This window comes from Onychomys torridus, chromosome 3, assembly GCF_903995425.1.
Source record: "Onychomys torridus chromosome 3, mOncTor1.1, whole genome shotgun sequence".
In the NCBI taxonomy this organism is placed as follows: Eukaryota; Metazoa; Chordata; class Mammalia; order Rodentia; family Cricetidae; genus Onychomys; species Onychomys torridus.
The window spans coordinates 429,051-450,932 of record NC_050445.1 but is presented as its reverse complement, the minus strand read 5'-3'; the positions used below and the strand labels follow the sequence as shown (position 1 = coordinate 450,932).

General features: G+C 46.2%; 1 long non-coding RNA gene and 3 other non-coding genes across 6 annotated transcripts in view; 2 read left to right on the top strand and 2 right to left on the bottom strand.

Moving 5' to 3' along the window:
* LOC118580894 overlaps window positions 1-21,882 on the top strand; it is a 143,520-nt gene that overhangs the window by 71,055 nt on the left and 50,583 nt on the right. The window lies entirely within an intron of this gene.
* Trnac-gca lies at window positions 10,620-10,691 on the top strand. Its single transcript has one exon. It is a non-coding gene; the product is annotated as a tRNA-Cys (tRNA).
* Trnac-gca lies at window positions 14,739-14,810 on the bottom strand. Its single transcript has one exon. It is a non-coding gene; the product is annotated as a tRNA-Cys (tRNA).
* Window positions 17,138-17,209, bottom strand: Trnac-gca. The gene has a single exon. It is a non-coding gene; the product is annotated as a tRNA-Cys (tRNA).

Below are 21,882 nucleotides of genomic sequence, written 5' to 3'. Positions count from 1 at the left end.
TATTTTGGGTACCTGTCACAGCCACACCAAGATGACTGACAGGATAGGTGAAATATGCTGAGGAGGAACCCCAGTCAGGAAAAGGGTTAAGTCTACTGGTTCATATCTGGGAACCTTCACCTGGTACTTGCCAAACTTAAAATTCTCTAACTATCTCCCCACATAGGGCTGAGGATTGAACCTGGAGTGTCCACATGATAGGCAAACACACTACCATATACCCCTAAGCTATATCCTCAGCCCTAAAATAGTCTTTTTGACCCATGTGGGCTGGCAATTGGCACTGCACCAGCAACCCACCAAATGTGGATGAGGGGGAGCTCCCATCCCCAGCCATGGCAGCCTCAGAAAAATGGTCTCTTTTGATTCATTGTTCTGCTTACTAGTCCCTCTGATCAGCACTTCTTTAAAAGAATTTATTTTTAAAGATTCATTCTTTTTATTTTATGTATGTGAGTGTTTTGTCTACATATATGTCCATGCACCACATGTGAGCAGTGCCGCCAGAGACCCGAATACATCAGATCAGCTGGTAGTGGCCATGTGGGTGCTGAGAACAAGAGCCTTATCTCTCCAGTGCTCCCCTCTGTTTTTTCAAACAGGTCTCACTATATGGCCTGGCTGGCCTAGAGCTCTTTATGTGGACTAGGTTGCCTTCACACTTAGAGATCCACTTGCCTCCTGATCACCACTCTTGCCTAGAACTTGTTTCAGTGTTCTCTGGTGACATCACTAGTTTGACATGACACAATCCTTTTGCTAATGGTAATTGTCTCAGGGTTACTATTGCTATGAAGAAACACGATGATCAAACAAGTTGGGGAGAGTTTGTTTGGCTTACACGTCCATGTCATAGTCCATCGTTGAATGAAGCTGGAGCAGGAACCTGAACCTAGGGCAGGAACCTGGAGGCAGAAGCCTCTGAAAGGCCATGGAGGGGTGTTGCTGAAAGGCTTGCTCAGCCTGCTCTCTTAGAGAACCCTGGACCACCAGCCTGGGGTGACTCCACCCACAATGGGCCAGGCCCTCCCACATCAATCACTAATTAAGAAAATGTCCTACAGGCTTGCCTGTAGCCCAATCTTATGGAGGCATTTTCTCAGTTGAGGCTCCCTCCTCTTTGAGGACTCTAGCTGTGTCAAATTGGCGTTAGACTAGACAACACCACTGACCTCTTATCACTTTGACACAAACACATCACTATCAAGCCATCACCTTTCTTTTCTTGTTCATTCCCAAGATCACACATTAATAAAAACGTCACAATACAAAACATTTTACAAATTTAAAAAGTCCCAAAGCCTTACAAATTCAGACACTTTAAAATCTGTTTCTTTAAGAATATGGAGAACAAGGAATAACAGACCATGATGAATGAAGACCACATGAGAACAGGAATAGGCAGAGTGCTGGAGAGGTCCCCAGAAATCCACAATGACACATCCTCTGTAGACTGCTGGCAATGGTCGAGGGAGGGCCTGATCTGACCTAGTCTGGTGATCAGATGGCCAAACACCCTAACGGTCGTGCTGGAACTCTCATCCAGTGACTGATGGAAGTGGATACAGAGATCCTCAGCCAGGCCCCAGGTGGAGCTCCAGGTGTCCAACTGTCGAGAAAGAGGAGGGACTGTAAGAGTGTGAATTGAGACCAAGATTGGAAAAAGCACAGGGACAATTAGCCAAACTAATGGAAGCACATGAATTATGAACCAAAGGCTGTGGAACCCCCAGCTGGATCAGGCCCTCTGGATAAGTGAGACAATTGAATAGCTTGAACTGTTTGGGAGGCACCCAGGCTGTGGGACCCGGACCTGTCCTTAGTGCATGAGCTGTCTGTTTGGAACCTTGGGCTTACACAGGGACACTTTGCTCAGCCTGGAAGGAGGGGACTGGAGCTGCCTGTACTGAATCCACCAGGTTTAAGTGAATCCCCAGGGGAGTCTTGGCCCTGGAGGACATGGGAATGGAAGGGAGGGGCTGAGGGGAAGGTGGGGGCAGGGGCGGGAGGGGGGAGGACAGGGGAACCCATGGCTGATGTGTAAAATTAAAACACAAATATAATAATAATAATTTAAAAAAGAAAAAAAAAATCTATTCTCAGCCAGGCAGTGGTGGTGCAAGCCTTTAATCCCAGCACTTGGGAGGAAGAGGCAGGCGGATTTCTGTGAGTTCAAGGCCAGCCTGGGCTACCAAGTGAGTCCCAGGAAAGGCGCAAAAGTTACATAGAGAAACCCTGTCTCAAAAAACAAAAAGAAAAAAGAAAAAGAAAAAGAATATCCATTCTCTTTTAAAATCCAAAATGTCTGTAGAACTCCAAAATCTTTTTTAAAAGTTTAGAGTCTCCCAGCTGTGGACTCCTGTGAAATAAAAAATAAACTAATACTTTAAAAGGGGAGAATCAGGGCACAGTTGCAATCTGAACAAAACTACAGCAATATAACAACTCAGTGTCCAGTATCTGAGATTCATTCAAGACCTCCTGGACTCTTCCAAGAAGCATAAGCTTTCTGGGGCTCTACCCTCTGCAGCACACACAGCTTGACTTCTAGGCTCCGGCTGGCTCCACTCCACTGCTGCTGCTGTTCTTGGTGGTCATCCCATGGTACTGGCATCTCCCAAAGGCTGGCCTCTCTCATGCAACTGAAGCTGCACCTTCACCAATGACCTCTCCTGGCCTCTCACAGTGCCAAGCCTCAGCTGCTCTCCATGACCCTTTCCTGCCTTCAACACCAACACCACCTGGGTAACTCTTACGCTACCAAACTACGAGAATGAGGTACAACTTTGGCCACCTCTGGAACACAGCTTCTGTGTGCTGACTCTGAGGAAACACTTCCCAGAAGACTTCACCTCATTGATGCTGCACTCTTCGTACTCACCACTAGTTTCTCAGCCCCAGCTGACCAGCATCAACTGTCCCAGACAAACACAGGTTTCACTTCAGTGGTTCTGGTCTCTTGTTAATCACAGCTGATTCTTTAGTCCAGCTGACAAGAACCACTGATTCTCAACTCAAAATAGCAACCAGCCTCGACAGTCTTTAGGTAACTTTTAAAAGTCCCTCTAGAACAGTGCTTCTCAACCCATGGGCCATGACTCCTTTGGGGCAGAGGGTGGGGGTGTCAAATGATCATTTCACAACGGTTGCTTATCAAATGTCTTGCATATCAAATAAATATTTACATTATTATTCAAACAGTAGCAAAGTTATAATTATAAAGTAGCAACGAAAATAATTTTATGGTTGGAGGTCACCACAACATGAGGAACTATATTAAAGGGTCACAGCATTAGGAAGGTTGAGAACCACTGCTCTAGGACCTCACAAGCCAGGCCTCCATTGTATTTCTGTTGACACTTTTTTCTTCTAAGCTCCCACAGAACAGTTCACAAAGCTTTGGACGCTCAATGGCTTCTCTTGCACAAAGTTCCAAAGTCCTGCAACCTTTCCCAAATCCACATGGTCAGGTCTGTCACAGCAATACCCCACTAACCTGGTACCAACCTCTGTCTTGGTTAGGGTTACTGTTGTGATGAAACACCATGACAAAAGTAACTTGAGAGGAAAGGGTTTGTTTGGCTTACACTTCTATATCACTGTTCATCATCAGAGGAAGTCAGGACTCTCAGCTCTCAGTGGGTTATGCCCAGCCTCCCACATCTGTGGAAATAATTGGGTCCATGACTTGGTTCCCTATTTTGTGATAAAACTCTGAAGAACAAAATGTTTTATTGGGGTTGGGGATTTAACTCAGTGGTAGAACGCTTGCCTAGCAAGTGCAAGGCCCTGGATTCGGTCCTCAGCTCTGGAAAAAAAAAATGTGTTATTGTCTCTACTTCTGTGACCTAGATGGCAGGGACCTGTGAAGCTCTGTGAGTGTTGAGTGAACAAACGCTGGTGTGAATTAAGGAGCGCCCCTTAATTAGGGAGCTTAATAAGTGGACCTAGACACTTCAGCCTAGTTATTTCCGGTTCAAAATAGCCATTTCCTGGTCAAAACATCTCAAGTGACTAGGACCCTGTGGCTTTGCGTGGTTGCGCATGTGCAGCCATGTGATCTACGTGTATGCATGGAGTAGCCACATGAGTTCCTGCACGTACGCATGGCCCACCCTTTATAAGCCGGCACCATTTTGCACCGGCTCTCCTTTCCCTCTTGACCACGTGTGTTTCCCACAGGCCTGGTCACGTCTGTCTCTTTCTCTCCTGTCTTAATAAAAACTCTTCTGTGGATTTGTTGTGTTTTGGGACGTTTCCTCACAGGGTAAGAGCAGAAATAACTAGGCGGAAGTGTCTAGGTCCACACTCAGAGTGTGCCCTCACCACACCCCAACAACAGAAGGGCTTTGGCAGCTGAGTAAGGTTGGGGGGAAGAAGAGACTGCAGGACGGATAGCTCTCCAGTCCTCAGGGCCGCCAAGCAACCAGTGGAGCAGCAGTCACTGCAGTCTGGTGTGCTGTCGTGGATGGACAGGTCCTAATGGGAGGCTGCACTAAGTGAGGGTGGCTCAGGGCTGAAGCGTTGGGCCACAGACCAATAGGTTCACGTTTAGGTGCCTCTCCTCTTCCTCTCAATGTACAAAACATCTTGAGTCTGAGTTATGCCCACTGGGCCATGGACCGTTTTTTTCCACTGGTCAGTCTGAGTGGAAACAGGATCCTGCATCTGGTTAGAAAGACAATGGTGGTAAATGTGCTGCGTGGGTGTTAGTCATGGCTGTCCAGAGCAAACAGAACTGGTAGAGTAGAAATGTAGTTATGCATGTGTTTGTATAGAGAGGAAATTTTTTTTGGTGGGGGGTGTTCTAGACAGGGTTTCTCTGTGTAGCCCTGGCTGTCCTGGAACTCTCTCTGTAAACCAGGCTGGCCTCAAACTCACAGAGATCCACCTGCCTCTGCCCCCCAAGTGTTGGGATTAAAGGTGTGTGCCACCACCGCCCGGGATTTTAACAAGTGGCTCACACAGCTGTAGGGAGGACAAGTCTCATGTTTTCAAAGCAACTCCATGGGGTAGAGACTAGGTAGAGGTGACATGGAAGATGGGGTCAGCTCCAGCCAGCAGGCTCATCTCAACCTTCCCCAGAGACTTCAGGTCAAAGTCTACTGATTAAAATATTGGTCACAAACAAAACATGCTTTGACAGACAACACAGCTGTGTTGGGCCAAACATTTATGTACAGTGGCCTCTCCAACAGGGCCACATAAACTACCCAATGCAAGAAGTAATTGTCTTAAGTTCTTCCCACCATGTGATCCCTGAGTGGTGAATAAGTCATACAGAGGTGGGTGCTTTTGGAATCATCCCCAAAGAGGGGCAGAGCTCGAGTAATAACAAGGACCAAAGGCTGAGGCGGTATTCATTGAGCAACTAGTGGCTTGTTGACACCCTGCTTCCCTTGAGTCCTGCCCACTTCATGAATCTAGACCATCAGTCTTCCATGGTATGCCATGAACTCATGGTTCTGTCAATGACTACCTCTGTGTTTCCACAGATGTCTGTATCGAGGACATTGATAGCTTCACTTTCCTTGCTGAAAAAAAGGCAATGATTAAGAATGTGGAGCTTCAGGGATGGCTGTGTGGATTTATGAGAGCATTGGGACAACTCAGGTCTTAACCAAGTCAATAGCTCTATATGATCTCCCTGTCAGCCAAACCATCTTCTTCTGTCTGAAAGCCAACCAGATGGACCGCAGACTCGCTTTGCAGTGGGAAATGGCCTCACACTTGGAGACCACAGCCAGAGCCAGAGCTCAGTGTTCCAGCTGCATTCTTCTCCAACTTCTGTGATCTGCAGACATTCCAGAACCATTCCAGCCAGCTAATTGATATCAGTGAATTATAGGGAGCATGTGTAGAGGAGGATTTTTACAAATTGTATGAAGTTAGAAGAGTATAAATTTAAATAAGTCTAATCAGTTTTATGACTATACTCAATTCATGTTTAAAATGTCACATCTGGAACAATTTAAAAATCTGTTGTTCAGTGGAGTGAGACAGACCTGGATCCACAGATGGCCAATTCAAATGTAGCTACGATATGAGGGACTTCCTATCATAATGTAGAAAGACTCCTTAGATTTGGAGATGGGGAAGCCAGGGGATAGATTGTTGATTATGTCTTGCTCATCTAATCAACAGTAGTGACTCCCTTCAGTTCTCACATTTGAATGATGTCAAAGACTGTATTCTTTGATGACTGAAGATTCTAAATTTTTTTAAAAATGCAATCATAATATCCAGCCATGTTCTATAGATATCCCCATTAGATTCCCTCAAAGCCTCCTTCAGCCATTTACCTGACAACTCTGTCCTAAGAGGAGATGCTACATTATGTGGGATGACTAGAGATCTGGTACCTCGTGAAACCTGTCAAAGTACAGTGTTTTGAGGAACCTCAGAACATCCCATAAGAAAATCCTGTGTTCTGCATTTTGTGTTTCACCACCCCACCCCCACAACCTAGAGTGGATCTGAGAGACTACATCGGCTACCTTGGATGTTGCTCTTGACTTTATTCTCCTTGGGGGCTGATAGGTCTCTGACAGATGAAGATACTGTGTGACATCTCTGACTAGTATGGTAGTGAACCAATTAAATGAATTCCTTCTTCTGCCAGTACATCTTATCCCCTGAGCAATACACAGCCTGGGACTGTGCCTTAGTTAGGTTTACTACTGCTGTGAAGAAACACCATGACTATGGCAACTTTTATAAAGAAAACTTTTCATTGATGGGGGCTCACTTACAGTTTCAGAGGTTCAGTCCATTATGACCATGAAGGTGAGCATGGCAGCATGCAGGCAGACATGATCCTGGAGATGAGGGTGCTTCATCTTGCAGACAACAGGAAGTCCACTGATTGTCACATTAAGTGAAGCTTGAGAAAAGAGACCTCACTGGGACCTGTCCCTAGTACATGAGCCAGCTTTTTGGAGCCTAGTGCCTATGGTGAGACACTTTGCACAGCCTTGGCGCAGGGAAGAGGGCTTAGACCTGCCTCAACTGAATGTGCCAGGCTCTGCTGACTCCCCAGGGGAGACCTTGCCTTGGAGGAGGTGGGAATAGGGCTGAGTTGGGGGGTCTGGGGGTGGGAGGACAGGGGAGTCTGTGACTGATATGTGGGATGAATGGAAAATTTCTTAATTAAAAATAAACAAATTAATTCATTTTAAAAAAAGAAAAGAAAAGAAAAGAGACCTCAAAGCCTGCCCCCACAATGACACACTTCCTCCAAAAAGGCCACACCTCCTAATAGTGCCACTCCCTTTGGGGGCCATTTTCTTTCTAACCACCGCAGACTGTTACTTTGCCTGGTAGCCTTGCGGTTATAGCTGCTTCCATACCTTACCCCTAGTGTGTAGTTGTGCATGTTCGGGGCTTGTCCATGGTCTAGTGAGATGGTGTCTATTGCCCTGGCAAGCAAATTTTAAAGTATTGCCTGTTGCAATTCAGTGTCATTTCTATCCAACATGGGTTCCTTTGTGTCGCTGCGACCATTTTACCTGACTAAACTAGGGAGGGGACACTTGTTTGGTCTCATGGATTTAGAGGGTTCAGTTCTTCATGGTGGGGAAGGTATGGCAGAGTTCCTGGAGACAGGAGCACATGACAGGCCCCTCACAGCAGGGTGGAGCAGGAAGCAGACAGCAAGGCAAGAGGCAGAACAGGTGTGAACTTCAGAGGCCCCACCCTAGTGACCTGCTTCTGCCAGCTCGACCTCATCTCTTAAAGGTTCTGAAAACAGTGCCATGAGCTGGGAACCAAGTATTCAAATCATGAGCCCATGGAGGACAATCAAGATTCCAACCATAACATTCAACCCTTGCCCCAGAGATTTGGGGTCATTGTATAACACAAAGTGCCTTTTCCAAGTTCAAGACTCCCCAAAGTCTAAATGGTTCGAATACCATTTGAGAGTCCAAGTCCAGATGCAATTGCACAGCTGTGAGTCTCTGTAAAATGAAAAAAAAATAAACTAGCATACATCAAATATACAATATCACAAAGTAAACACTGTCATTTCAAACACGAGGAGGACAGCAAGCCCCAAACCCCACAGGACCAATGGTAAATGCCACAGCCCCATATCTAGAATCTAGGGCACATGGTAGCAATGCCAGAGCTGCAATAGATTCCAACAGATTCCTCTTCCCAACCATAGCCTTGTTGTTGTTATTGTTTATAGCATGCATGGCCTCTCTTGGGCTAGCAATGCTCTGTGCCTGTAGGCTTCCTCGACAGACATCCAATGTTCCTGGCAATCTGATACCCTAGTATCTCTATTGCAGCTTAGGCTTCATCTTCACAGCTTCATGTATCAGCATCTCAAAGGATCCCTTCAGAGATTGGACCGTGATCAATATTGCCTAGTCCCAAAGGCTTTCCTTACAAAGGCTTTCCTTTCCTTATGAGTGCAAGCTTCCATGACTGCACAACCCTTGCCTTCTGCATGCCTGAAAAACTAGAGCCATGGATGATGTCAAGTTTTGCTGCTAGCTTGAGTAGCAGCAGCTGGGCCCCTCTAGGACTAGAATCTTCTGAGTCTAGTTAGCTGAATCAGGAAAGCACTTCCTTAGGCAGTCCTTTACCAGCAGGATACCACATTGGCTTTCTCTGTTATAGGGAAATCTTCCCAATGAGTCTTCAGTGTTATATGTTGAAAACTGAGCAGCAGGGTCTTGCCTTTCGGCCACCTTTCCTGTAGTTTCAGTGCAAAGTGTATGCCTTCTTTTTTTACACAAAACCATTTTATTTATGCTTTAAAAATTGTATCCATGCCTACAATGTATTTTGATCATATCTACTCCCTTTCAACTCCCTTCAGACCACATGTCCCTCTCCCAACTTCATGCCCTCTTCTTTGTTTTATGGTCACTCATAGAATCCGATTAGTGCTCCCTGGATGCAAATGGGTGTGAGGCCACCTACTAGAGAACAGGCAACCTACCTGTGGCTACACCACCAAAGAAAAGTAACTCTCCCTCCCTTCTACAGTTTCCATCAACTGCCAATAGCTCCTCAGATAGGGGTGGGTCCTCACAAGCCCCTTCTCGATCCATGCTGGATTCTGCTGGCTTGACCTTATGTAGGTCTTGTGCAGGTACCCACAGCTCCTATGAGTTCATGACTATGAGTCAATGACTATGTCTTGCCCAGAGGACAGCATTTCACAGCACCCCTCCCCACCCTCCAACTCTCACATTCTTTCCACCCTCTCTTCCATAATGCTCCCTGAGCCTTATGGGGAGAGGGAGTTGAGATAGATATACCATTTAGGGCTGAGAACTCTAAATTCTAATTCATGGCAAAGGCTTCTGAAGAGGGGAGCCTGCTTCCTGTTTTGGGACAGGTTGATCAGCTACTTTTGACTCAGGCCTGGAAGCTTTGAAGAGCATCTATCCTGAAATGACAATACAGGTTACAAAGGAAATGAGTGTGGTTTTAGAAGTAAAATGTATTAATTATGCTTTACAGTAGTAGGGTTGTGTGGCCCAGGAGTAGAGCATTTGACTGTAGACCAAGTGGTCCCTGGTTCAAATCCAGGTGTCCCCTATTTGTATCTATTTTTTTTCTTCTTTGAAAAAAAAATGCCTGAATTTCAACTCCTCCATCTTAGTAGACACCATGATAAATATTGTGGCCTTTTTTCAACCAGTGAATGGTAGGGGTAATTACAATGATCTGTGTTCATTACTTTTCTCATCACTGTGACCAACTGCCTCATGGGGCAACTGAAGGAAGGGGAGACGTGTCTGGGCCCAGGTTTCAGCCCAGCAAACCAAGGGAGGCATGTGGAGGTCATGGCAGCAGGAGCATCAGGGAAGACCAGGAAGTGGAAAGAGCGGACTTGGAGACAGGGAAAGACCATAACCTTCAAGCCACCACCCAGTGGCGTATGACTGCCAGCTAGCTTGTGTATCAAAAGTCCCACAACCTCCCAGAAATGTTCTGCCATCTGAGGGTCAAGTGTTGAAACCTGTGATGTATCCACAGAACCCTGACTTTCTGCCCCTGCTTCTCCCAGGCTCATGTCATGTAATAATACAAAGGGCATTCAGTCCAACTTCAAGAGTCCTCATAATCTTAACAGACCCAACACTGTTCACACATCCAAAGTCTCCTCTAAGATCCAAGACAAACTCTCAGCTATAAAATCAAATACAAGTTGTGTACTTCCACCATACTATGGCATACGGAGAACATTCCCTTCCCCAAAGGAAGAACAGGAGGGCAGCATGGAAACCTGACCCAAACTCAGGTTAGACGTAGTGCCATTCTGTCTGCTGTGAGCAGGCACAGCTCCTTCGGCGTGTTTTGTCCTGCTATGGAGCCAGAGTTTTGCCAGAAGAGTCCCTCAGCCCTATCTCAGGGGCCATACACTGTGCTCTTGAAATCCTCTTTAGATGGCACTAAGGGAGAGAAGCATTAGATGTGATAATGGAGGCTTTGGGGGAATCCCCTCAAAGTCAGAGAAGGGGGAACTTGCAGCCATAATAAAGCAGTTCACTAGAGACCAAAGAGCCTGAGATGAAAGGGGAACCACAATACTTAATAGTCTTAGAATGAAGGAGGGCTGCCTAGTTATTAGTGTGAATCACAAGTTATATCAGGATGGGGGTATAGCTCAGGGGTAGAGCATTTGACTGCAGATCAAGAGGTCCCTGGTTCAAATCCAGGTGCCCCCTAATATTGTAACATTTTAACCATCTGAATCAGCCATGGTTCCCCAACACTTAATATTCTAATGCTAAGAGGCAAAAGGAAGGCAAGGCCAACCCAGTGATGTACAGATGCAGACTGGCCTTGCACAGTGCTTGTCCCTGTCCGGTGATGGCTTGAGTCAGACTTTGATGTTCTTATGTGACTATCCAACAAGCAGAACCTCTTACAGAATATCTAGCATCTCTGGTCTCACCCTTCAGTGCCAAGATTTGTCTATCATAATGAGTAACCACATCCTAGGAGACCTTCTGTTATATAAGTTTGAACTTGACCTTGGATTTTGCAACAGAGATGCTGTGTGACCTCCAGTTATGATGCCTTTGGGGGAAAGATGCATAGTAAACCTGTGGCTTGAGGGGCTTAGGCAGGGACTCAGCAGCAGTGGGGGAGCCATCTTCTTAGTTAAGAAACCCCTTTGGTTCTGCATTTGGATCCTAAGACAACCCAGTCCCTGTTCTTCCAAATGTGCTGACCTGCTGATATGAGGCCTCCTAAGACCATAAGATCGGTCCCTAGGTTTGGCATCAGGCTCCCCACAAGCTCAGCCTAGGAAGACCAGTGCCAAGAATTTGGCCTTGGGATAAAGAAAAGAAAAAGATAGAACATGAATAACGGAGCAAAATTCCAGGCATTAGTCTAAAGGGTGATAATGGGCTGGAAAGAGTCCAGGGTGGCAACAGCAGAGGTCATGCCATACCAGCAAGAAATGACTCCAAAGCTAGTGTCCCCCCATTGGACACAGGAAGAGGATGCACTGGACACGACATAGGAGTCCTCCTGTGTTCAACCGAGGGGTCAGAAGGCAGCTGGTGAGCAGAAGAGGAACAGTTTGCATGCAGAGGGTGGGCCACAATATGGGACCTAACCACCGATGGGCAGAACTCCTGAGGGTTACAGGAGAAGCCCAGAGTGGCTAAATACTACTGGTAAGAGAAATTGCTTGACTGATGGAAGAGCATTTAAGAGGTCAAGAGGTTCATGATACAAATTCTGTGTGTGTCTGTGTCTGTTTGTCTGTCTCCTTTGAGATCTATCTATCTGTTTCCTTCAGGGTATAATGAGACTGTTATCAACTAAACTTGGAGTCTTTGAGACCATTCATCAGAAGACCCAGCTCATTAGGGCCTGAGCAGCAGGTATGGCTAACAGGTCATATTATGGCTCCAGGCTGGGTTAGTAGAAAGAGCCCAGGTTGGGATTCATTCCCAACCCTGTTATTAATAGGGTGAATATGTTTAGACACGTCTCATAATCATGACCTTTTCTCAAGCCAATACTATCGGGCATCAAACAAACTTGGAGGTTCGCAGTTCCCCCCTGGGATCATGGGAAGATCTTGTTTAAAAAAAAGAGAGAGAGAGAGTCCTTGCCCCACTCAGGTTCAGGAGCTATGAGATGGAGCCTGTAAATCTTTATTCCCATGCAGGCACACCCTCTGTCATGAGCATCTCCCTCATTTGAAACTGTGATGGATGCCAAGCAGGAGAGCCAGGCCTCACATTCATCTTCAAGTCTTCAAGGAAACATTCCCATGATGTCTGTGGCTGTGGAGCACTGCATATAGAGGGTGCCAGGCATTAGCAGAGTCCTTAGCTTGTCACTAGGCAATGAGGTGAGCTTTTTTTCTTTAATTAAGAAAATTTTTTCATTTATTTTACACATCAAAGATCCCCCTCTTCCATACTCCTGTCCCACCAACCTCCCCTCCCAATCCATCCCCCACAACCTCCCACAAGAAGACAAAGCCTCCCATGTGGAGGCACATTCAGTAGAGGCAAGTCCAAGCCCTTCCCCTTGCCTCAAGGCTGCATGATGTGTCCCATCATAGGTAGTGGGCTCCAAAAAGCCCACTCATGCACCAGAGATGGATTCTGATCCTACCACCAGGGAGCCTCCCAAGCAGATCAAGCTACACAACTGTCTCGCCATGCAAAGGGCCTAGTCCAGTCCCATGCAGGCTCCACAGCCATTGATCCAACTTTCATGGGTTCTCTCTAGTTTGGTTTGGTCATCCCTGCATGTTTCCCCATCATGATCCTGATGCACTTGCTCATAGAATCCTTCTTCTCCCTCTTTGACTGGACTCCTAGAGCTCTGTCTAGTGATAGGCTGTGACTCTCTGCACCTGCTTCCATCAGTCATTGGAGAAAAGTTCTGTGATGACAGTTAGGGTATTCATGGGTCTGATCTCTGGGGCAAGCCAGTTCAGTTCAGATGCCCTCTCCACTATTGCTAGTAGCCCAGGCTGGGGTCATCCTTGAGGATTCCTGGCAACTTCCCTAGCACTGGGTTTCTCTCTATGCCCATGATGTCTCTCTCTATCATGGTATCTCTTTCATTGCATTCCTCCTCCATCCCTGTTCCAGCTCAACCATCCCATTCCCTTATGTTCTCATCCCCCACCTCCTACCCTCCATTGCCCACCTCTCATCCCCAGTTTACTCATGGAAATCTCATATATTTCCCCTTCCCAGGGTGGCCCATGTGTTCCTCTTTGTGTCTTCCCTGTTAGTTAGCTTCTCTGGAAGTGTGGGTTGTTTCCTGATTACCCTTTGCTTAATATCTAGTATCCACTTATGAGTGGGTACATACCAAGTTTGTCCTTCTGAGTCTTGGTTACCTCACTCAGGATGATATTTTCTAGTTCCATCCATTTGCCTGCAAACCTCATGATGTTGTTGTTTTTCTCTGCTAAGTAATACTCCAAATAAGACAAAATGACAGCCTACAGACTGGGAAAAGATTTTCACCAACCTCCACATCTGACAGAGGGCTGATCTCCAAAATATATAAAGAACTCAAGAAACTAGACATCAAAATAGCAAACAATCCAATTAAAAAATGGGCTATAGAGCTAAACAGAATTCTCAAAGGAAGAATTTCAAATGGCCAAAAGACATTTAAGGAATTGCTCAGCATCTTTAGTCATCAGGAAAATGCAAATCAAAATGACTCTGAGATACCATCTTACACCTGTCAGAATGGCTAAGATCAAAAGCACCAAAGACAGCTTATGTTGGAGAGGATGTGGAGCAAGGGGAACACTCCTCCACTGTTGGTGGGAGTACAAACTGGTATAGCCACTTTGGAAATCAGTATGGCAGTTTCTCAGAAAATTGGGAATCAATCTACCTCAAGACCCAGCTATACCACTCTTAGGCATACACCCAAGAAATGCTCAATCATACCACAAGGACACATGCTCAACTATGTTCATAGCAGCATTATTCATAATAGCCAGAACCTGGAAACAACCTAGGTGCCCCTCAACTGAAGAATGGATTAAGAAAATAAGATACGTATACACAATGGAGGTGAGCTTTTAAGGACAGATCAAGACTCTAATCCAGGTCTTATTGTTCCTACTCATTGATGTGACTCTGCTTTTCTTTTCTTGCCTATGAGTCTTAGCCTGTTAGCATGTAGGGCTGAGAGAAAGAGGCCTGAAAGTTCAGGTCAGTCCTCTAAGAAGCCCTAGGTGACTTCCATCACCCTCTCTCCCTGGGCTTCAATCCTAGAGAGCATCCTAGAATCCTGTTCTTCCTCTAGTCCCAGGTCTGGGTAGGGTAAGGCATAAATGCATGTGGCCAGTAAGTCTTCAGTGGCTCAGGGAAGGAGCTCCAGATTTGGGATAGAGAACTAAGGTCCAGGGCCTCTGACCTGCAGCCTGGCATAGTGGGATCAGAAACCTGAGAACCACTCCACTGCCAGGGAAACGATGCAGCAGCCCGGAAGGTAGGAGAAGACATGACCAGCTTCATCTGCAGATCTCCAGCATCTCTCTGGGAGCTTTTCAACAACCCCAGAAATTCCTGGAACAGAGCAGAACCTGAGGGCTAGATGAAGCAAGGATATATGTCTTAAAACCTCTAACAAGTGCATCTAAGTCCCTGAGTGATATCAAGTCTGTCTTATACTGTGGATTGGAGTTTGATGTGCTTCATAATTCTCTTCCAGGTGCCCTGATCTAAAAGGAAAACAATACAGGATATACTTTGGTGACAAAAGGTAGGGGGCACCTGGATTTGAACCAGGGACCTCTTGATCTGCAGTCAAATGCTCTACCCCTGAGCTATACCCCCACTTGTATGTAACCTCTCATTAGTACCTCTTCAACCATGGCATGGCACCCAGCCTGCCTGTATGTTTATAATCCACTGTGGCTTCGCTGTGTTCTAGAAACTAGCAATTATTCTGTACTACAGCTTGCCTTCCCTTTTCTCCAACCTCAACCTGTCCCTCTCTGCACCCCCATCCTGAAGGGTGTGGCAAAGACACCAGCCTTGCACCTGGAAAGTATACTTCACTGTAAGCATCCTCTAAGTCACACACTGGTCAGGACAAGAGCAGCTCATCCTGCGTTTTCAACTAACCTGACACTGAGTGCTGGAAAAGCCTTTTTCACACTACAAAGCCTCAGGACGGTGCTCCTATTTCACTTGGTCATTCATTCACTCAACAAACATGGAGCTTGGTAGGTGTCAGTCCCTGTCCATGTGAACACAGGGACAAGTAAGATATTTCATTCTCTTGAGACAGAATTTCCAGGTAAATGACCGAAGAAGGCTTTGAGGACATTCAGCAGGAAGACTTACCCCATGGTTGGAGGACAGGGAGATAGATTATAGAGAGCTACTGATGTGATTAAGATCTGAGTTGTCCCAATGCTCTAACAGAGTCACATTGCTATCCCTGAAATTCCATTCTTTCTTAACCACTCACCTATTTTCAGCAAGAAAAACAGGGAAGCTGTAGATGCCACTAACACAGAAATCAGACAGTCGAGGACTAGCCTTTGCTCTCTGTTTTGGCTGTTTTTCATCTGCAGTAACTAGAAGCCAGGAAGTCTAACAGTACAACCAGAAAAGGGCCCTGTGTTTTATTTAGCCTGCATGAGGACCAGGCCATGCACTGTAACATCTCAGCATGTCCTGTGTTGAGACAGCAGGCACTGGCAGTGCTTTCTGGAAACTACACAGTGGTCTGGGGAACTGAGGGCTAGTGTCACTCACCTTGTTCTGGAAGATCTGAGATCCCCCATTCCATCCCCTGGAGCTTACTGTATTGTGTGGTTTGCGTGAAAATGGCCCTCAGGGGCTCACGTTTGAATGCTTTGCCCCCAGTTAGCAGAACTGTTTGGAAAGGATTAGGAGGTGTTTTATTGGAGTGCCCTTTTTGGGGAGTTATATCACTGTGGTAGGCTTTGGTTTCAACAGCCCCACCAGGCCCAGCCCCCTTTCTCTCTCTGCCTTCAACTTACAGATAAGATGTGAGTTTCTAAACTACTGCTCCAGTGTCATGCCTGCCACTATGTCCCCTATCATGATGGTCGTAGACTCAACCTCTCTGAAACTGTAAGCAAGCCTGTAATTAAATGCTTCCTTTTATATATTGTTTGGTCATGGTGTCTCTTAACATCAGTAGAACAGTAACTAACACATGGATCTTCATTCTTTGGGCCCAATGAGGCCAGATGACCAGCCTCACTTTATGCACTTCCCTGAGAATCTTTCTTGTTGCAGTACTTTGTTTAAATAGAGCCTGTCTCTGGTCAATAGAAACATGGAAGGCCATCATTGGCAGGATGATGAAGCCCTCAAGATGAGGCAGGAAAGTAGACAGGACCTAAGGAAATATGGGACCAGGTCTTTAGTCGGCCTTCTTGCCCTTCTTGTGCTGGAATGACACAGTGAACACTGGCCTTGGTGTCTGGCCCCGTCCATGTCATTGCCTGAGTCAGCCAGCTCCAGGATGTTTCCAAATCCGTCCTCTCTGACTTCCTCAGCACTCACAGCCTTATTTCAAGACATGACTGATAAGCTCAAGGCATTGTCTCTTGTGCTGAATAATTCATGCTGTCAGCTGGTGCGGTTGTGATGCCCAGATGTTTGGTCAAACACCAATGAAGCTGATGCTGTGAAGGCATTTTTGGTTGGCACCCAAACTTCAGGCAGCATATTTTGAGTAAAGCCCATTAGCTTCTATAAGGTAGGTGGGCCTCCTGTAGCAGTTAGAGGCCTGGGAGGAAAGAGTGGTGTCCCTAAAGAAGAAAGAATTTGACCTCAAGACCTTTAACATGTCACCTCTTCCAAGTATCTATCCTGTATTCTGCCCTGCAGAAATCAGACTTCCTACTGCATGCTTGCAGGCATTTCTTAGACTATCTCTGTGTGAACACATAAAAACACAAATTCACACATACACAATGTGTCACTTCTGTTTTGTCTGGGCAACCCAATTCAAACATCTGCCACTGCTGTCTTCCTTAACCAGAGGCAGGATTCTGCCTCCATCCGAACTGAGCCAATGAAAAGTAGCCTTAGCCCTACAAGAATGACATAAATTTTCAAGAGACTGGGACTCTCCTGAAGGGCATGCAACCAATTCAGTGTTCATGGGGAGAAAAGATAGGGGGCACCCGGATTTGAACCGGGGACCTCTTGATCTGCAGTCAAATGCTCTACCCCTGAGCTATACCCCCACCTGCTTATATATGTCTAATAAGCATTCTAAACCTGTGTGGCCACTCCCTGACAGTCACCATCTGGCATGCATACTTGCCAGTGCTCTGCCATAATCTACTTCCTCCTAGGATGCCCAGCCCTCGGCTGCCTCTGTACACCTCACTACCACTTCCTCCTGGCAATCACCATCCTTCCCTAGTTCCCAGTTGGGACATGGGTGTTAAGTCCTGGAGGTCTGTGCTAGAGATCTTTCAGACTTACCTAAAAGATCCAGATGTAGAGGTCTGGCTGATGAACTGACATCTGGAGATAAATTAACCTGGGCAGGACTAAAGAAAAGCACATTCCTTTGCTCCTACCTAAGAACTACTAACCCAGACTCTCTGGGAAGGGGAACAGAGGATGACCTCTATCTCAGACAAGCTCAGGGAATGGCTCTGGCTCACTGACAGATTGTGACTAGTGCTTTAATCTGATACCTCCCATTGTATAGATGTGGGGGAAATGGCAGGGGTTAAAATCATGCCCAACGAAAACACATGATTCGTGACATAAGCAGAGTCCACATTTATGGTGAAGAAAGAGCCTCTGCACCAAACAGTCCAGGGCAGAGGGTCCCTGACCCCCTCCTTTTCCCTTCCTCTCTCTTATTTACCATTCACAGATGGCTTCAGATGCCTGTCTCTGAGTCATACCCTCCACCTGTTTTCACTGTTGGGAATCACATCACTTTCCTGTGCTTTGCCACACACAAGGACCCACATGATTGTAACGTTTCCTCACTTTTAATGAAATAATCACAATGAACTAACTCCTTCAGATGGGTCTCTATCTTGAGCTTGACCTTGAGTTTACACTGTCCTTCTCATAGACCCATCCCAGGACTTGTATTTTGGAGTATCCACAGAGAAGACCACTTAGATACTGGTTTAAGGCAATAGAAAGTTTTATTAGCTGACCGTGACTACACTGGGTGTTCAGGATCCCAGTGTAGCCACAAGCCTTTCTCAGGGTGAGCTTTTAAGCACAAAAATCATTTCCTGGGTTGTCATTCTTCAGTTCACAAGAACAGTTAGCCAGAAGCAGAACTACAGACAAGGTTAGTACATTTAGAGACTTTTCTAGAACTATAGACCTTGATGGATTAGGTCTTTGTTTTGGTTTTAGTTAGTGGTACTGTCTACATGCTGAGTTTTATGACCTGAATGTACTTCCATCATGGAGTCTGTTGTGCTAAGGTCTCGGGGCCTGTTGCATTTGTAATAAAAATCATTCTGGGCCAGCACCCTGTGGCCCTTGTGGAGCTTCAGTTTGGAGAACTGCCATTCAGAACTAAAGCCTTGTTCTCTCCTTCATTACTGGAGTCTTGTCTTTAACCCACTGTTTCTACTGTTCTCTGTCCACCCCACTCTGGCTCCACAGTAATGTTCTCAGGGGTTTGTTGTCTGTCTCTATTGCTGACTCTTCTTCATAACCTTGCCTCACTTTCTAATGTACTATAATTCTTTTCATTTGTACACTATAGGAATTATCAACCAATTCCAACTGATGAGACATGCGTGGTGGTTTGAATGAGATGGGCCCCCATAGGCTCATATCTTGCCTGGTTAGTCCACAGTTGATGAGCTGTTTGGAAAGAGGTATGTTACTGGAGGTGGGCTTTGAGGTTCAAAAACCTACTACACCAGGCCCAGCCCCCCCCCAACACCTCTCCTTTCTCTCTCTCTCTCTCTCTCTCTCTCTCTCTCTCTCTCTCTCTCTCTCTCCCTGTCTCTCTGGGAGATCAGGATGTAGCTCTCATATGCCTACATATGAGCTGCCGTGCTCCCTGCCATGATAATAATTAACTAACCAACCCTCTGAAGCTGTAAGCAAGCCCCCAATTAAATTCTTGCTTTTGTGAGGATTGTCTTGGTTGTGGTGTCTCTTCACAGCGGTAGGACAGTGAGTGAGACAACATGCTATTTGCAACCATGAGTTTTCTTTCCCAATCCTTAGTGGCCCCTCCTATGTCTGACAGTCTCATTTATACTCTGTATGCATATGCCAAATTCCTTGGATCAACTAAAGTCTCCTCCTCCACTTCGTCAGTCTCTGAAGCACCCGGTTTGGTGCTAGGTATGGGGATCACAGCTGAGGCAGCCAGCACCTCCACAATAGTCATCCCAAGTTTAAGTTCAGCTGCATCCACAGCACACATTTACCCCCATGCTCACAGTTCAGCTCTGTGGGAACCAATCAGCTGGTATAGGCTGGTATTTGAAGTCTGCCTCAAGCCACGAGGCATACTCTGTTCAGTTTCACTCTGTGATCTGACCTTGGGTCTTCTTCCTGTATGTTCATTCTCCGGTCCCTTCCAGACAAAAAGTGGGTGCTTGATGTAGTGTTTTGGATGAGAAATATCCCCCCACAGTCAAGTATTGAACACTCAGTCCCCATTTGGTGGCGCTGTTTGGGGAGGTTTAGGTAATGTAGCATTAGGTAATGTAGTAATGAGGAAAAGCCTCATGCCATTTCTAGTTCCTTCTGTCTGCTTTGTGCTTGTGGTTGATGATAGGACTCTCAGCTTCCTGCTCCGGCTGCCATGCATGCCACGTGCTGTCCTGTCCCTCTACCAGGATGGACTTGCCCTCTATCTCCACAAGCCAGAATAAACTCTTTCCCATACGTTGTTTTTGGTCATGGTATTTTCTCATAGCAATGGAAACTAACTGATACACTTGGTTATGAGACTATACAGAGCTATTAATGTGGTTAATACTTAAGTTGCCCAGTGCTCTCATCAGTCCATACCTCCACTCCTGAATTTATATTCTGTCTTAGCCATTGACCGATTTTAAGGAAGGAAACCATGGAATCCAAAGATGTGCCTGGTGTGGAAGCCTGGTGACCTCAGTCTCAGCTTTTCCTCTCCTTTTCCATTGTTTCACTAATTCAAGTGTCTTGGGCTAACAGAAACACAGGGACAATTGTTAGCAGGAATGTGAGGAGTTCATGGCACAGCAGAGAAGCATGAGAACCCAGGTTCATGAAATGACTGGACTCGGAGAGAAGCCACAGGCCAGGACTTCAATTGGTCAAATCAAAGAGCCACTGGAGCCGGGCAGTGGTAGTGCACACCTTTAATCCCAGCACTAGGGAGGCAGAGCTCTGACTTTGAGTCTAGCCTGGTCTACAAAGTGAGTTCCAGGACTTCCAGGGCTACACAGAAAAACCATGCTTCAAAACAAACTAAAAGAAGCCACTGGAACTTCCCAGTTAATACTGGCCTCAGCCTCTGCCCCCTGGTATTGATAGACTGCTATCTTCTCCAGGATTATTCTCATCTCTCTGTGTAATTCATTCAACACTTATAGGTTTACTCAAGAGCATGACATTGGTCAAGATTAAGACAATACCTTTTGTGCTGGTTAATTTTACGTAACCCCTTGGTGGGGCCATGTGCACAGAAGTTTAGCCAAACACATCCATGTTAGCTGTGAAGGCACATTTTGGTTCTGAGCCACGTTCAATCAGTAAAAACAATAACTCTTCACAGTGTGAGTGGGCCTCCTCCTGCACCACTTCTAAACTCAGGAGGAAAGACTGGTGTCTCTGTGGTGGAGAAATTTGGCCTGCAGTTATAGGTCATCTCTTCCTGGTGTCCATCCTGCACACATCAGAGTTAAGTTTGAGACAGGACTGAAGAAATTGCTCAGCAGTTAAGAGTGCTGGCTGCTCTTTCAGAGGACCCAGGTTCAGTTCCCAGCTCCCACACGGCAGCTGACAATGGCCTGGAATTTCAGTCCCAGGGGATCCAATGTCCTCTTCTGTTCTCTGAGGGCACTCCATGCATGTGGTGCACAGATATACATATAGGCAAAACACCTACACACATAAGATTTAAAAAAATAGAAAAAAGAAGAAAAAAGAAAATGGCCGCTCCTTAAAAATCTCTCTTTATAGACACACAAGCAGACTCACAAATACCCACAGTCCTATTTTCTGTGGACAGCTGTGGTAACAAACCCCCATTCACACATCTGCCACTGTTGTCTCCTTAATCAGATGCAGGACCCTATCCCCTCCAGGACTGAGCCAAAGAAGAACTGGCCCCTGGCCTTATGGACAGAACTCAGGCTAGAAGAAATAGACAGTGACCTTCTAATAAAAGCCCAACCTTCCACTCCTCTCTCTGTCTTAGAGGATATGTCAGTGTAGGAAAACCAGCATTGCATACATTGAGGGAAAGGGGAGGGGCACATGGATTTGAATCAGGGACCTCTTGATCTGTAGCCAAGTGTTCTACTCCTTAGCTATGCCCCCCACGTAGGTATAACCGCTCATTAGCACCTTTTTATCCATGGCACCATACCAAAACTAGCAACGCACTTACACTCCAAGATCTCTGCATGTTCTAGGCACTGGCAAGCTCTGCACTACAGCCAGGCCTCCCTTCATTCTCTCCTTAACTACCCCCTTGAGGTGTAGTGAGGGAAAGTGTCCAACAGTGGATTTCCTCTGAGTCCACACATGGTAGTCAGAGCAGGAGCTGCTGGTTTAGGGGCTTCTGTAAACCACATATGCAGCCCAACACACAAGTGTGGAGATCTTCCCCCACTCATTTCACTCCATCGTCCATTCACTGAAAAAACACTCATGGGACTTATTAGGTGTTGGTCTCGGTCATCCATGTCAAGTACACAGAGAC